General features: G+C 36.4%; 1 long non-coding RNA gene across 1 annotated transcript; it reads left to right on the forward strand.

Annotated features, from left to right (window-relative positions):
• The first annotated feature begins 55 nt into the window (after positions 1-55).
• On the forward strand, positions 56-1,149 carry LOC131434449 (uncharacterized). The gene is made up of 3 exons (XR_009230334.1): positions 56-457; positions 513-854; positions 915-1,149. It is a non-coding gene; the product is annotated as an uncharacterized LOC131434449 (long non-coding RNA).
• The last annotated feature ends 3,932 nt before the right edge of the window (positions 1,150-5,081 follow it).

Consider the following 5,081-nt stretch of genomic DNA (forward strand, 5'->3'; position numbering starts at 1 on the left):
TGACAATATAGTAACAATTGCTTGTTATGTACGACCGAGTATTTTCGCTGCCAGGTGAATCTATCAAAGCGTGCTTGTTTATGCACAGCGGTACCACTCGGTATCACGCCGCCATCAGACGAGGTGGAAGTGATTCACGGGGTGAGAAGTGCAACGACAGTTTGAAACTATGCCAACATACAGAACATTCACACGGGTGCAATGGCGTAGCCGAGGGGAGATTTTAGGGGTATGATCCTCCCCACATATCTGAATGTGTTTCGATGTAGACGATTCATGACTACGCCTCTGTATGGAAACAAATTGAAAAAGAAGCTGTTTATGGCAAAAATAGCGGTCACAGATCGGTGTGTCTATTCGATGACATTAAGCAATACTCGTGAGTTCTATCAACCGTGAAGATCACTTTGGATGACGTGAAATTCTGAATGGAATGATTAATACGATTACGTATAAGGTTTAGTTAATATGTTATTTTCGTTTGGATATCGATTAATTTGAGACGATTTCAGATTCTGTTCTACTGACGATACCTCTCATCGATTAAAATAGATTATATAGGGGAAGCCTCTAGATATTTCCAATCGGAATTTCAGATAGAATATTGTTCAAGTCTTAATGTTAGTAGCTGGACAGTAGACGTATCCACGTAAGTGTCCTATATATTAGGAATCGTAATGAAATTGTCTCTGCTGCCACTAAACATCAGCTGCAATCACTATTGTGGATGATGACGCTGGTGTATTCCGAAGGAACCGAAAGAGACAAACCCAAAAATCTCCAATCAGTGTCTGCCGATGGAAGTGGAGGGTAATTTTAACTGGTGATGCGATTTCTGGACTGATCTCACGCAGGTAAGAGATCGTTGGGATATGACTATTGACGAATTTCGTATTTCGTGGTGACCCTTTCAGATTTCAATGGAACCTACATGAAGACTTTGTAACAAAAACCAATACATTTTTTCCAAAAATAATCTAGACCGTCTTTTGAAAAGAGCCAATGTTTTTTACTAATTTGAATATAAACGTGTGACAATCGCTTGAACATTTCGTATGATGTCGAAGTAAGTTCCACTTTAGAGTTTTTCGTCATTATTTACCGTACTTACAGAGCCGGTATTCAGGAACCAGCGTAATCCAAAACGATTCGTATGACCATAAATTGATATGACGAATAAATTGTAATAGTTTTGAATCTAACTTTGAAGCTTTTTGGTATTGTCATCTTCTATATCGGTTTAAAGTTTTAAAACTTTTCAAATTCACCAATTTTGTATGGGACCATAAGTATTTTAATTTGAATTTTTGAATATGAAGTTCGATTTGGCATATTTTGAGAAAACGATTGAGCTTTGAGAAATGATTCGATACCGGAACCGGTGTAACCGAAGTCAGGTAAATTCACCTAAGGAGGTGTATAGTTTACATTTCATTAAAAACTTTTGGAAATCAGTGTAGACATCATCGTATTGTTAATTTAATTTTATGGTACCTTCCGGATCGAAAACAGAATACTGCTAAAACTGAAAGCTGGTTATCGACTATTCAAATCTGCAAACCCGATAAACCTGTTTAATTTATGTGAAGTGGACATTTTTATACTAGTCATCCTATATCTCTTAAACCGAAAGTCGGATCTGACTAATAAGCAAGATGTTTTATAGGACCTTAAGTCCTTTCATTTGAATCTTAGATGGTTCTTAGATTTCATTTGAATCTTAGATCGGTTGAGTCGGGAGTTGTTCGGGAGTATACAACTTTTAATAAGAATCTGAGTTTGTAGAAAACGGTTGAGCCATATCTTCGAAAAAATTCATCTTTCATTCATCTTGATCTTGCAGTATTTATTGCTGTAAGGGATCAGGGTCATTTCGCCGAAAGCCATTTCGTCAAAAGCCGTATGGCCGACAATCATTTCGCCGCTTGCTATTATTGTTTCACGCTCTAGTTATTTCAACTAAAATGTTGTTGAATAAACTAACATATCGGTTGATTTTGTCATAACCATTCAGGTAAACGATATTGCTGTATTCAAATGCTGTCACTTGGTGAAGGACGAAGACGACAAAACACAGAATAAAAATCCTTTTCATTTAGCCAGAAATGTTTCATATTGAAAATTTTCAATGGCAAATGAACGTAATTTACACTGAAAATCATTTCTACCTATTTTTTGAGGAGAAATCACTCATTGTCGAGCTCTTCCATCCCTCGTTACCCAAAATTGGCGAGATTTTGAGGAAACTATAGTTGATTTCGGGTAGGTTTTGACCCAAAATTAGGTAGCGGTTGGTAAGAGTGCATGTCAGCTACGTAGTGACCGTTTCATGTAAGTGAAGGTATGCAGAAGAATATAAGAGTTGATTGTAAAATAAGTTTTCCATGTATTAACTATTCCTACAGTATAAATACTTAATTATTAAAAATGCCTAACGCTTAAAAATTTGCTGCTAAAGTGAAGTGGTACTATTTGTTTTTTCTTGAAAGTGCATCTCTAGCATTATGCTTATCAGCAACATTTTTGCCATTCCGCAAGTGGAGGAAACATTTTTCAATGTCCAGTGAACATTTTGCTGGTGAATTCTCTCTTGGGAATTTTAATCTTTTGTTGCATTTCTATACCATCTGTGAGTTCAGTTAGCTATAAGCAGCTACTTAGGCAAAATTTCATTGTTCAAGCGGCAAACGATTGAATGGCCCGAAGAGACTAGCATTTAAAAAAATCGACTTTCTGGGAATCTCAAAATTCTTCCAAAAAAAATTTTTTTAGGTGACACTGAATCTCAATTGTCATCTTCTATATCGGTTTAAAGTTTTAAAACTTTTCAAATTCACCAATTTTGTATGGGACCATAAGTCTTTTAATTTGAATTTTTGAATATGAAGTTCGATTTGGCATTTTTTGAGAAAACGATTGAGATTTGAGAAATGATTCGATACCGGAACCGGTGTAACCGAAGTCAGGTAAATTCACCTAAGGAGGTGTATAGTTTACATTTCATTAAAAACTTCTGGAAATCAGTGTAGACATCATCGTATGAATCGAAGAGTAATACAATAATTTAATGTTATACCACAGTAACAGTTCGGCTGAAAAGTTCGTATCGTTTAATAGAAACACACATTTTTTTGCCAAAATTCGTTTTTATTATTCAACATAATTGCCATCAGAGGCGATACAGCGATTATAGCGATTTTCCAACTTTTCGATACCATTTTTGTAGTACGATTTGTCCTTTGTCTCAAAATAGGCCTCAGTTTCAGCGATTACCTCTTCATTGCTTCTAAATTTTTTACCAGCGAGCATTCTCTTGAGGTCTGAGAACAGGAAAAAGTCACTGGGGGCCAAATCTGGAGAATACGGTGGTACAATTCGTTCAATTTCAGCATGGTTTTCATCGACTTGTGACACGGTGCATTGTCTTGATGAAACAAAACTTTTTTCTTCTTCAAATGAGGCCGTTTTTTTTGAAATTTCGTCCTTCAAACGCTCTAATAACGCTATATAATAGTCACTGTTGATGGTTTTTCTCTTTTCAAAGTAGTCGATGAAAATTATACCATGCGAATCCAAAAATACAGACGCCATAACCTTACCGGCCGATTGTTGAGTCTTTCCACGCTTTGGGTTCGGTTCATCGCGTGCAGTCCACTCAGCTGACTGTCGATTGGACTCCGGAGTGAAGTGATGGAGCCAGGTTTCGTCCATTGTTATATATCGACGAAAAAATCGGTTTTATTTCGATATAACAGCTCCAAACACTGCTGAGAATCATCAATTCGTTGTTGTTTTTGATCGATTGTGAGCTCACGCGGCACCCATTTTGCACAAAGCTTTCTCATATCCAAATATTCGTGAATAATATGTCACTTTACGGTTATTGAAAATAATTTTGTGGATTTTTTTCACGTTTTCATCGGTAACAGCCTCTTTTGGACGTCCACTGCGTTCATCGTCTTCGGTGCTCATATGACTAGTACGAAATTTTGCAAACCACTTACGAATTGTTGCTTCGCCCGGTGCAGAGTCTGGATAACACTCATCAAGCCATTTTTTGGTATCGGCGGCACTTTTTTTCATCAAAAAGTAGTGTTTCATCAACACACGAAATTCCTTTTTTTTCCATTTTTTTCACAATAACAAAAGTAGCTTCACTCAAAATGCAATATCTCACAAACTAATAATCAGACAGCTGTCAAATTTATACACGTATCTTTTGAAGGTTGGTACTAACTGAAAATGGTATGGATTTAATTCTAGTGGCGCCCTCTCATAGAAACGATACGAACTTTTCAGCCGATCTGTTATTATGAGTGTATAAGAATATGATTGATATGAGAAAGGCATCATTACACTACTAGGTGGATTGAAACAGCATTTTAATTGTGTTATTCAGTGTAAACATATGTATGTAAAGCTATGGTAGGATTATTTCGCCTATTCGCCACTAATGGCGTTACTTGTTGTCGTGCACGGTCCCTATAGAGAAAGGCAAAAATGGAACGGCATCGTATACCATTTTTAAATTTGACAGTAGAAATGTTCGAATCAATGAGATTAGAACGGCTTGTTGGGAATACGTTTGTTCCAGTTACAGTTCTATTATAGATCTTCCATATAAAACTTCTAGCTGCTAAATTTTCTCCAAGGGTTTTCAAGGAATATTAATAAACCGAAATTGCCAGCTTGGATTTCAAAAATATCTCCCACATGGTTTTTCGGAATCTACTCTTTAAACCCGTTCCAAAAATCTCCATATTATAGTGGTTTCCATGGAATATCAATAACCCGGAAATAGTTTTAATTCTATGCATAAACCTCAAGGTTTGTAAAAATAAAGTTTGCTTTCTTTTGGATCTGGTTCCTAAAAATAGTAAATTATTCTATTCGGCTTCTATGATGAACGTTTAAAAAGGGGAAATGTACTTTAATGATTCCCCTCTTTGTGAGAGGCTAAGCATTCCAGTTATTTCCAAAGGAGCCTTATAAGCTCCGCTCTCACCAATAACATTCATTCAATGACTAGAGTGAACCGTGAAAAAAGCCGCATCATTTCTGATTACGGTACCAGTTTCAAT

This window comes from Malaya genurostris, chromosome 3 (assembly GCF_030247185.1).
Source record: "Malaya genurostris strain Urasoe2022 chromosome 3, Malgen_1.1, whole genome shotgun sequence".
NCBI lineage: Eukaryota > Metazoa > Arthropoda > Insecta > Diptera > Culicidae > Malaya > Malaya genurostris.